Source organism: Lonchura striata, chromosome 2 (genome assembly GCF_046129695.1).
Source record: "Lonchura striata isolate bLonStr1 chromosome 2, bLonStr1.mat, whole genome shotgun sequence".
In the NCBI taxonomy this organism is placed as follows: domain Eukaryota; kingdom Metazoa; phylum Chordata; class Aves; order Passeriformes; family Estrildidae; genus Lonchura; species Lonchura striata.
In genome coordinates this window covers 69,408,398-69,421,310 of record NC_134604.1, presented here as the reverse complement: position 1 = coordinate 69,421,310, position 12,913 = coordinate 69,408,398, and positions in this window count along the sequence as shown.

Below are 12,913 nucleotides of genomic sequence, written 5' to 3'. Positions count from 1 at the left end.
GCCAGGTAGGCACTGCAAGGCACATTGACCAGAACTAAGGCACTGATACTGGGTTAATACTTTCCTATCACCCCTGGAATTAAAACATCCTGCCATTACTTAACCCCTGGCCAGCCTCCTTGTGACAAGCTTTGAGGGCTCCTAAAGGAAACTTCAAATGTAGTGAAGGACTATAAATAGTTATGAAAAATGAGCCCCAATATGTGTTTTGACAGAGATATTGGAAGAAGAATAATTTTTAAAATATAAAATACAAACTAAGATGGAAAAAAAAAAAGAGATTCAGCCTAGAAAAATACATAGTCCCCTTGGTACAGCAGCGGTGCTGTTATAAAAACCTGAACTCTGTGAGAAGCTTGGGAGGGTTGTGGTGTGCAGGAGACATCACTGGGATATGGGCAAAGTCACTGACACTTGGCAGGGAGCTTTTTTTTTTTCCTCTTCAGTTCTCAGAGATTGTTTCCACTCCTTCAGAGTGAAAATACCTCAAGAAAACCTGTTATGAAAAGTTTAAAAGAGGCAATTAGTGGAAATAATTATTTGGGTCTTCTCCTTTATCCATCCAAACCCACACATGAACCTCGGAGAAACCTGATGACCTTTGAGACTCCTGAGTCTGGCATGGGTTTGGTTCAGAGTTTACTGGAGAAGGAGCACAGGGGGAAGGCTGTGGGTAAGGCACAAAACTGGGGGAAAGCTTTTTCACAGGATGGTTTCTCAGATGAGGAAATCTGCCTTGCAGCGAGGAGTCTCCGGGTGTGGAGGGTGAGGAGAGGATCCTGTGGAGCCCACTGGGGCAGCAGCTGGAACCTCAGCACGTCTCTGGAGGCTGAGAGCACAAACCCACTCCTCTCTGAAGCTGAAGTGACCCATCTGCTTGTCTCATCAGACTCCTGGGCTCAGCACCTTCTGCCAGCTGTATGCCACTGCTGGATTTTATTATTACTTCTTTGATAAATGTCAGGTGAAGAAGTAAACAACTTCACCTCTAGTTTCCCAGCCTTCAAAGCTCTGGGAAATGTCCTTCTGCCCCAGGGCACTGCTGGCAGCAGAAGTGACAAGGGGAGAGGGTCCTGAGCCCCTGGCAGTGCACAAGGGAACTACAGACAAGGAGAATAAACAGCCACATTCCCTTGGATGTCCCAGCTAATCCATTCTGTTACTAGAAACATGAATGCCAACTATCAGGGTTTTCATCCTAAATTCCATTTCCCTAAATGGAAGGGAAGATAAGTGTGTGATCTAGTGTGATTAGTGTGATCTAAATAAAAGCAGTCACTTTCTCTTCCTGCAAGATCTCAGCAATTCATACAGCCTGCAGCCTTTGCAACATGGCCATGCCCCTGAGATGGAAGACAAGAATGGGGAGCAGAATGAAGCCCTAGGATTCCAAAAGGAAATGTTTAGCTATCCTGGTACACCATTTAAACACAAGTCTATGGGGCTGGACAGGATTCATCCAAGGGTACCAAGTGACCTGGCTCAAGTGTTCATCAAGCCACTTTCCATCAGGGGATAGGCTTAAATTAAATATTAGGAAGAAATTCTTTACTGTGAGAGTGGTGAGGCACAGGAAGAGGTTGCTCCAGAGAAGTTGTGGATGCTCTATCCCCAGAAGTGTTCAAGACCAGGCTGGATGAAGCTTGGAGGAATCTGGTGTAGTGGAAGTGTCCCTACCCATGGTGGGGAGGTTAAAACTAGACGATGTTTATGGTGCCTTCCAACCCAATCCATTCTACAGTTGTGTGATTTACCAGCAGTCCTAGGTCAGTGGGGATGTTCCAGTTGACTGGAGGTCAGCAAATGTGATGCCCATCTATAAGAAGGGCTGGAAGAAGGATTCAGGGAGCTACAGGCCTGTCTGCCTGACCTTTGGGGCCAGAAAAGGTCACGGAGCAGGTCGAGTGACATCACCCAGCACGTGCAGGACAGTGATGGAACCACGCCCAGACAGTATGGGTGTGCAAAAGGCAGGTTGTGCTCAACCAACCTGATCCTTTTCTGTGGCAAGAGAACAAGCTTAGCAGATGAGGGAGAGGCTGTGGATGCTGTCTGGACTTTAATAAGGCATTTGACACTGTTTCGCACAGCATTCTCCTGGAGAAGCTGGAATGATCACGACTTGGATGTGTGCACAAAAGGCTGTTCAAGATAGGATCAATGTCGCTGCAGACCCCCAGCTGTGTAATAATTAGCATTGACTCTGTGATTGCAGAAGGCTGATCAATTGCTTTATTATATCTTCCTACACTATATTATACTATACTTATTAAGAAACTCAGTAGCCCTTACAGCCAGTCTGATACAGCTTTGACCTAATTGGTCAATCCATCCAAGCACCATCCAGTGTCCAATTAAGAAATCACCCTTTGGTAAACAAATCTCCACGACACATTCCACATGCACACAGCAGCAGGCGCAACAAGTGGAGATAAGACTTGTTTCTCATTCTTTCTCTGATCTTCTCACAGCCTTCCCTGGGAAAATGCCTGGGAAAGTCTGTGCCTGCTCTCTGTGGCCAGAGAGCTGCTGCCACAGACCAATGTCCAACATCTTCATTCCACCTACAAATTAGAAAGTGCAGTTTGCTTGTCTCTGCTTGAATTAATACAAGGTAATTAGCACATCCCTTCAGTAACACTGCACAGGCACCAGCTGGAGGGATAAATTACAGCTCGGGAGCTGATTTCCCAAACAAGCCATGGCAGGCACACGGCTCAGGCTGGGGCTGGATTCTAGCCAAGCAAGGAAGCGGCACTACTGCTATTGGCTGTGGGGAAATAACAAGTGCAATTTTTTTTAATTGTTTATAAAAAAGATAGCAATATATTTTTGTGTTTCAGTAATTGGAATGAGCCCTCTTGACTTTGCCAGAGACTGTTGGATGTGTAACAGCTTAAAGCAAATCAGTTTTGCCATAACTTTGTGATTATAACTGAATGTCACTTTAGTTATTCATCAGGGGGGACTGGAAGGGGAAGATTTTGACTTATCACTGGAGATAGAGGTGCTGACAACTGTGCTCAAGTTTTTAGTGCCTAATTAGCAGCATGCTGGAGCTGCACCTCCTCTCATTACTCCTGATTACAGCCTCAGTACATTTTGTAAAAAATAGTGCGATGTTTATAAAACACCTCCCCTAGAGTTTGTGACTGAGGGCTTATGTGTTGCTGCCAAGCTGTTCACTCCCCTAGGGGCACGAGAGCTCATATACTGACAAGGAAAAGGGAAAGGGATGCTGGGGAGACATACCCCTCCAAAGGTTTGGTGTAGCTGTGCTGGGGGAGCCACTGGAGCAGCAGCTGGAGAAGAAGCTGCCAGCAAAGGCAGGAGCAGCAGCATCCTCTCAGCAAGTGGCTGGAAAAACTCCATTTCTCTTCATCAAAAAACAGTGTGTGTCCAAAACCAGACTGTTGTTTGGATGGATGGTTAACAACTTACTTCATCACTTCTCAGGGGTCTGTCCTGCAGCCACTCATTACTTGTGGACAGAAAACCAGAAATTCTCAGGGCTGCCATGTGTTCTTGGCTAGGCAGAAATCATCCCTGCAAGCTTGGTTTGTCATTGCAGTGAGGAATTCTGGACTTGCTGTTAAATCCAGGAGCAGGAAGACAGCTGAGGGCAAGGAAAGCTGTTGTAACACAGTTTTAGCTCAGCGTTTCCTTCTTGCCTTACCTGGCAGCTTCTGGGTTTTAAGGTGACAGGTGAGCTGCTCTGTCCTGAGGCTGGGAGTCACAGCAGGGCAGCTGGAGAACCGCACCCCACTGCTGCCTCCCCAGGAACCCCCTCCACCACCACAGCTTAACCACAGCATCAGGAAAGCCCAATGTGTCTGCTGTGCAGCACAGGAAATTAAAATCGCAATGCATTACAAGCAGCTGAGAATGAGGAATCCTATGGCAAACAGTAATTGATGCCTCCTGTCACAGATAATTATTGCTGTGGTTTACCTTCTCCAGCATGTAGGGTCCCAGCCCCACTGGACTTAGGCTGTGTAAACTGGTGGAAATAGCCTGACCCCCCTACAATTTCAGGATAACACAATAACTCACTGGGAGATATAAATGGATACGAGCAGTGAAAATTTAAAATTAGAAAATGAGAAAATATAGTATATTATTAGCAGCACAGTACCTCAGATAATTTACAGGTGTTGCAAGGATAATTTTTCTTAAGAAGATCATCAAGTGAAGTCATCTTTCCAATGCTTTTAGTTTACAAATTGCTTAAGCAGATATTAAGATAATTACAAATAATTATCTTAATAATATAGTATATAGATTTTAAGATATTTACAAATATCATTATATAATATTTATAAATTCTATAATATTAAGATATTTACAAATATCTTAAGCAGACCCCTCATGTTACTCATAAGTAGAGATGAAGGTATTATGACTTTGCTAGGAAAATGAGGCTGACATGGCTGCCCAAGTCAAAGTGCAGATGGAGATGAGGAGCAAACCTCTGACAGGTAGGAGGAGATCTCAGAACTGAAGTGGGTAGCTTTGTATGGTACAACAAAAGCACTGCACAGGAGTTTCCAGGCTGAAAACAGTGTAAATGGAAATGTCCCCTCTGGCAAGCAGCATTGCCCAGTCTCTGGTGAAGGTTCATGGGGTCTGCAGTGCTGGGATGACCCCAAGATTGTAAAAGTCCTTGTTTCCTTGCCCATGCAGCCAAAGAAGGAGTCTGAACACGTAGGATCAGCTTCTCAGGGTTGTTTATTCTTCCTTATCTATAACATTTTTTCTCTGACCTGCCAAGTTCCATCTAGCAAGGAGGCCGTGGCATTCTGCATGTCACTATTCAAAACTACATGTACTATGTTTACATAATGTGCCAATACCTATCACCTATGTTAGACAGTGTGTTTCTACCTTAAACCAATAGAAAAGTGCCACCATCACACCAAGATATGGAGGACAAAGAAGAAGGAGAAGAAGGCTAGGACACACCCAAATTCCTCCATCTTGTATCCCCTGAACCACATTCTAAAAAAAAAAACCAAAATTCTACTTTTTTGTCCCGTGTTAACTCAACTATCACATTACTTAAACCCTTGTGGCTTTTAATTCCTCATACAAAGTTGGCAGTTTTTTCCACGGGCTAAAATCAAAGCCACAAATGTTTTTGACTTTGTGCAAAGGTCTCTGAGTCCCCTGTCAGGATCTCGAGACAGCCAGGGCAGGCAGAGGGATGTCCTGGACTCTGACAAAGGTTAACCCCATGTTACATAGACTACCTGGAGCCTTTGAGTTTGCAGCTCTCAAAAGGCAGAATTCATGAGTCACAAATTAAATGTTGAGGTTGGGGGTCAGCTTTGAATCTGCAGCAGAAACATCCTGCTGCTGAGCCCACGCAGGGAGAGGCCAAGAACTTCCAGTCTGATTGCAAAGGAGCCAAATCTCAGATCTACCCCAGAGGAGAGGGAAGAGAGTGGGAAGAAAGTAAGAAGAGAACAGGACTGGATGAGCTAGGCTGGGAGCTGAGGCTGAGGAAGACAGAGGGAGGAACAGAAAACAGAACCATGTGTGTGCTGACATCTGCCCTGAGAGGAAGAGTTCAGAGGTGGGGAGCAGGTCCTATGGAACATGAGACACACAAACAAAGAAACTTGAAGAGTCAGGGAGAGTGAAGTGAGGGCAAACACAGGGAAGAAGAGATTAGTCATGTCAGGGGGAGGAAATCATATACATGGTCACATGAAAATTCTGAAGGCAGACGAGCAGAAGGGTACTGAGCTGCAACAAGTAGCCTGGTAAGAAAGCCAGCGAGAGGCACCTTAAATGAGGAGATATTTACCACTTAGAGGTGTCCCCCAGGAGCAGCAGGATGAAATTTACAGCTCTGTGATACACAAGGTGTCACATTAAATAATAATAGGTTATTGTAAATGTAGGCGAACACGGTGGGAAGAAATGATGATGTCTGACTCCAGTTCAGAAGCCTGAATGATTTCTTTATTATAACTATGCTATAATACATTAATGTACTATATAAAGAAGATACTAAAACTACATACCTACTTTTCCTAACTACTATATCTAACTCCCTTACAACTCGTGACCCTCTGTCGAGAGTCCAGACACAGGTGGATTGGATTGGCCATCAAGCTCAAACAATCCTCACCAGAATCCAATCAAACAATCACCCCAGGTAAACAATTCTCCAAACACATTCCATATGAGAAAAACAGGAGTAGAAATAGAAAATTGTTTTCTCTTTCTTTCCTCTGTGCTCCTCTATAAAAAATCCTGAAAGAAAGAAGAATGTGCCTACAACAATAGGTCTTTGATTCTAAAACACAGAAGATGAAAGCCAGGCTATTCTCTGTGATACACAGTGGGAGGATGATTGATCATCATCATAAATTGAAGAGGGAGAAGTTCAGACTTGAAAGAATAAACTTTCACAGTAAGCACAGTCAAGCAGTGACAGAGAAGCTGTACCATCTCTGTCTTGGGCATTTTCAAGACCAAAATGGACAAAGCCCTGAACAACCTGTCATGACCAGAGATGCTGTTTGAACACAGAATTGGGAAGGGAATAGCTCCTGCTCTTTCACTAACCAATTTTAATTCATCACAGTGAAAAGCAAACAAGAGGATGGCATTGAAAGGTAATTCCAAAAACTTGCCATGTGCAGACATGAAAAAAGAGGTTCAAGTGGGAAACAATCTCCTCCAGCCTGGGGAGTCAGAAGATCATTCCAAAGTCACCTATTTTCTTCAGAAGTCTCTATGAAACTCCCTTGCTATCTCATGTTTTTTTTTTTTTGATAACACAGTCTTCAGAAGCTAACCATCCTTTTTCTCACTCTATTAACTCAAATGACAGTTTTCTGTACATATCTGAAGTTTTTGGTTCTTCTAGAAACTGATAAGTTATCAGCACAATAACCTCTGCTTCTCCCTGTTGTCTTTCAGTGAAATCCAGAAAGTTACACAGCCAAGCATGCAAAGGGAGCAAAGGAAGGAAGGCAGTCTCAATGCAGCCTCTCAGTGCATGCATGTTATCAGGCTTACCAAATCTTTTGGCTGAAGCCACTGTATCTTGTGGAGAATGTAACAGCAGACTGTAGAAACTTATGCTGTCTGAAACCCTCATAACTACCCTGTAGTGCTCCTGAAATCTGGACTCCCCATAAACCCATCCAATGAGCTGGCAGGCAAGTGAATGGATTGCTGTCTTCACTCTGCAGCTGTTTCACCAAATCCTGGTGAATTACATTCCCACAAAACATTTCAGTTTTCACAAATCATCCATTTCTAGCAAAATTTTCTTTGCTGGATAATTCCTACCACTTTACAGCTCTGCAGACACAAGTGCACAAATACAACCAGCGTGGACCCTCTTCAGAAAAGGCCATATCCCATTAGTGGATTTTACCCTGGCCCTTGGTGGTTTGGTGATCTCCAATCCAACAAGACTCAGGGGGAGATGGATGGGCTCTGAGGAAGTTAAGATACATTCCATTGGTGCTCTGAAGACCAGGAATAGCACAGTGGATCTGAGCCAGCGTCCTACTGGAAGGTAACACAGGGCTCAGGATGCTTGGGTGTTGTGTTTGCTGTGACAAGTGCCACTTGGTAGGTGGCCCACTGCATTCTCAACAAGCTGGAAATCCTTCTATGTTCCCTTCTGCAGTCCCATTGTTCACCCAAGCAAAATGCTGGATTTTATTTTGATGTGGAAAGAGAAACATGTTTCAACAGAACCAGATTCCCTTTTCTCAGAAAGCTGCTCTTGCAGCCCTGCTTTAAAAGCATGTATTACTGACATGAACACAATTGCTTTTCCTCACAACAGCACTCTAAAGCAAAAAATCCCTAATACACCATTAGTCATTGGCAAAATTCCTGATGCCATTGAGTGTTTAATACATACACAAGGCATTGCCTTGGCAGGACTGGTTTAAAGTGTATGAATTCTGTAGCAGAGTGTAATGTTTGTCCTTCCACAGAACAGCCAGAGCCAGTCCTGGAGCCCAGGTCCCAGGGTATCCTGGTGGGACCACTGCTCTTCTCACTCACAACAACCTTTCAGTCTGCCTTGCTCTTCAGCAATATGGGGCAACACTAATGGCTGCTTCTATTATCCACAGTGGCCACTATTCCTCATGGTTTATCAGTCCTAATCCAGCAACAGGAACATCAGATTTAGGTTTTAATCTCAGGGCACAGTGCAGGCATAAGGGTAGGCACATGTATGCATCCAGCAACCAAAGAATGGCTTACAAAACAAAAAATCCAAACCCTTCAGTCAGCTGGCCATTCTGTAGCTTGGAATTACACTTTATTAGTCAACATCATCATCATCAATGTTTATTCCAGTATTTTATGAAAGCTGTACAAACAGTTTCACAGAATGCCATGTATATATTAAATAACTTGGTCATTTAGTTTGTAACATATTCTAGGAGGGGGCTGTTCTTCTCAAATAGCTGTATGATTGAAACAAATAAAAATCAGGTCAACAGTATAAGAAAACAGACTAAGCACAAATTTCCAAGGCTTATTAATTGAGTACTGAAGATTTAAAATTCTATATGGGATAAGTCAGCTATTACTGACATGTGAATGAAATAATTATAACTATGTTTGCCTGCATACTTCACTCAGTTTTAGGCTGAAACTTACTCACTTGAATTTATAAAAGCATCCAAATTTACTGCAAAAGTTTTCTCCAAGCCCCAAATGGTATCTGAACAAGAAAAAATAGTTCAATTAACTGAGCAAAGTTATGAGCAAAGACTGCTTCCAAAAGCCTCTTTAAAACTGAACAGCTTTTTCACACATAACATGTGAAAGCTTCACTATTCATATTAGTGTTTTTGTATGAATACTATTAAGCATCCATAAACACAAGCCTCACACAGGTTTGCTCACACAGTTTTAAATATGCCACACTTAGGACACCCCTAATGTTTTGACCACTGCTATTTCTACCTCCAGTAATTTTAAGAAAACAAGGACTTTTTAATGCAAAAATTGTTTTTCATCACCAGGCACAAAATAGATTCTTTACCTTATGTAAAACTATGGAACATTTCTATCATTAAATCAGGCCAAAATTGCCAACTCCATATAAAAAATAAAGCTTCCAACTCTGTATTAGGCATCCACATTGTAATGACCTTTCCAAAGACACTGGACTTATGTAGCTCCTTTTCATTTCAGCAGACTTTTACTATTGACACTGAAAAAATGTTCAGAAGACAAGCAGGATTTTAAATAATATTGAAACTATTAGTTTCAGGCACTTACAATTCAGCAGTTTTTAAATACGTAGCCTGATTTCCCATACAAAAGTAGGAGTCTGAAAACATCCACATTTAGATACCACACTTTAAGCATTTTGCACATCTACATTCAGCCTACATTTGCATGAATGTCAAAATGGTTTTTTTTTAATTCCTCCTCACACTTTAGGAGAAACATTCAAGAACTGACAGATTTGTGGAAAAATCCCCTCAAGTTGGCCATTAGCAAGAAGTCAATGATTTACATATAATTATCTAGACATCCACAACAGCAATCAGACAAATAAATGGAACGCTAATGTGACAGCTGAATTCTGATCCCCACATCTTCCTTAATACAATTTTAAAAAATAACAGCAACAATGGGAAACCAGCCTTGATAGAAGGCAACTTAAAACCTTAATTCACCGAATTTAATCATCTGTAAGGATTCCAGTAAATCATTAATCACAAAACATCAAAATTATTTTTAATGAAAAACACCTCAAAGACCTTGCGTGCAGAATAGGAAAAATACTTCATTGCTTTTCATTTCACCAGAAAAAGTAAGATCTGCACAGAATCAGCATATCAGATAATGCTCAGAGAGAAGTGTTGCTTTTTGAGGGTCCATATATTCTTAGGGAGCACTTGAAAGGTTTGCTCTCTCAGATATTCAAGGCCACAAACTTTCATCACTCCTTGCTTCCACATGAATCATGCATTTATTTTACATTATCTGTTTTCCTCATCAACAAAAATATTTAAAATAAATAACTCCTATTAAATTTAATGATAACTGGATTTTTGTAACCTTCCTGCATGCTGAGCCCTACAATCTTACCCAAACCTTGAGGGAACCAAACAAAAAAAACCACAGTTCTGCTCTTTGTACTTAGATAATAAACAGGCACAGACCATCAGGAAATGTTTTCTATGCATGCCCAGCCAGGAATGGAAATTGGGAGTCAGATCATGGTTCAATGAGGTAATTGCCATGAGCAGATGCTAAAATGCCCTCATTTAAAACCACCAAACTGAGCAAGTTAGAACAAGATGTCTCAACTATGAAAACCACTGAGCATATGCTAAGCCCTTGAAGCTGCTACGCCTGTTGCAGTCAAGAGGAAGAGCAGGCAACACATTTAGGCACCTTTCTACCCAGGCTTAGCACTAATTTTGCAAGGAGTGTTTTTTAAGATGGAATTTTCATTGCACTTCACATAGGTGGCTGCAAAACTAGAACATAGAAGGACAAGTTCCAGGCAGACCAGACCTCCTGAGATGTGTGGCAGCTGTTTGAAGCACATTTTCTTGATGGAAAATACTGAAGTGGGACCAGATTACTCAGCATCCCCATATAAATCGGAGATTAATCATTTTGTGAGGGGGACACTTGGCAGCTGCGCTCTGATGTTCCTCCTTCTCAGCTTCCAGAATGGAAGCTGGCATTTGTGCACTTAGAGACAAACACTGCTGTGCTGTCACTATTATCCCAGCTATGTTCCTTATGGAAGTTTCCAGCTGAACACACAGCTGAGTCTCCTGACGTGTGCAGATGTACCTGACGTGCAGCAAAAGCAGCAGGAGATGCCAGTTTTTGGACACCCAGACTCACAGTGCAGGCTAATAACTGCTGTAATACACACTGCCCAACCTGCCAGCCCGTCACTGTTTTTAGAAATTTCAAGGCTCTGGGGCTTTTTTCATTTTACTATAACCCTTATTAACAAGCTTTTGGTATGCTATTATTGTTAAATTAACCAAATCTGTCCAAAAGCAGCATTTCACTGCTTCGTATTTTTCAAAAAAATTATTTACTCACTGAAACACAAAATTATCATGCATTGTACTTTTTTTAAATGGCCAAGTTATTTTTCAATTTTTTTTTTACCCCCACAAATATACATTACGTTGCACACAATCCAATAGTGAATAAAAACAAAAGACAGCTTAGGAACTATAGTAGTTTTTGTCTCTTTTCTCCTTTGGTGAATTATGAATAACTACATGCAAAATATGGGAAAAAAGAGGCTAATTGGTGTTGTGATATATATATATATATATGGAACACACTTTTTGATCTCAACTTGTATCTCCCTTTAATACTCTCCAATACAGGAAAAGTTACCAGAATTAAAAACAAACAAACAACACCCCCCCACAAAAAACAAAAACAAACAAAACAAAAAAAAACCCACAAACCCCCCCCCAAAAAAAAACCAAACAAACTAAAAAAAAACAACCTAAAAAAGACTGAATATATAACCTATAAATATTGAAATTTTAAACATTTAAAATGGTTTGTCACTCTTTTATGAAATAAAAAAAAAAGGAAAAGAGTCTCAGAGTATCGCATATGCAGCATGTACAGTCCTGATTAATGCAGTTTTTCTCCCAACATTCACTGAAGGTTCTTGGTGGCTGCTCTGCAAAATTTGGGTCATGTTAGACTGGGATTAGCAATTACAGTGACACCTCTTTGGCATCTAGCTCCTAACAGGTCATCTCATAACCTGCTTCTGATGACCCCTGTGTAGCATTGACATGCCACACCACAAAACTCTAAATAAGACCAAAAATAATCTAAAAGGCATCTTCTGTAAAACAAAGACTTCAGTTTTCAAATATGCTTTTGATGATGTAGCAATCTTAGGGAGAAACACTGCACGCCTTTCATAGTCTTCTTAAAAAGAGGAGGAAAAGGGAACACCAAGGTTGCATTTGTTCAATCCCATTATCCAAATTTTCATTTTTATATTGAAGATACTTTCACCACAGAGACATGACAATTTAGAAAACAGAAAGCACCAGATATTTTCAGTGCAAATACCTTATATCTCATCTCTGACATATAACTCAGTGACGTACCAAACATTGTCTGAGGCTGTGTATCGGCAATCTTCCTCGACATGGAAGATGCAGAAAAGATGGATGTGACACAGCATTGGGATAATGAGCTTCCAGAAAGCCAAATAAATGTGCAAGCATGGAAATAGGCAACTTGAGCTGAATGCTGTTAGCACATCTTGTAAGAGCTGATCACAGAAGCCACTGCAAGGAAGCAACACTCAGTGAAACAGAGTTGGAACAACCTAACAATCACACCTCAAAGCAGCTGATCTGCATCAAGTTGTGCTACAACGCAACAACACAAATTCAGCTGATGAACTCAAGAATAGAGGCATCCCCACATATTGAATCACTTAATAATATAACATGCTAATAAAATTTTTTGAGACCTTCACTATTTTTTTTCCTAAAATCAGTTACAGGAAGTACACACGATTCCTAGTGAAGAGTCAGAAAATCTCTGTTGATCAGACCACTAAAATATTACACTCCATATATGCATACATTCTTTCTGGAGGAGCACTCATTAATACAATCATATCAACCTTAAATATCTGTGTACAGACAAAAATTTCAAATAAGACTGAAATAGCAAATTAAGCACACACATAAAGGCATGAAAAAGCCTACTATGGCAGGATGTTTTGAGTAACCCCTAAATTCCCCGAATACCAGAAATCTGTACTAAATACAGTATTTTGTCTTTTGGGGGAATGCTGCTTTAGTATCTGTTGTGTCAGTAAATAATTGTAAAGCTATGTCACTCTACTTCCAGATAGATTCCTGCTGTGCATTCTCTCTCCTGCATTATA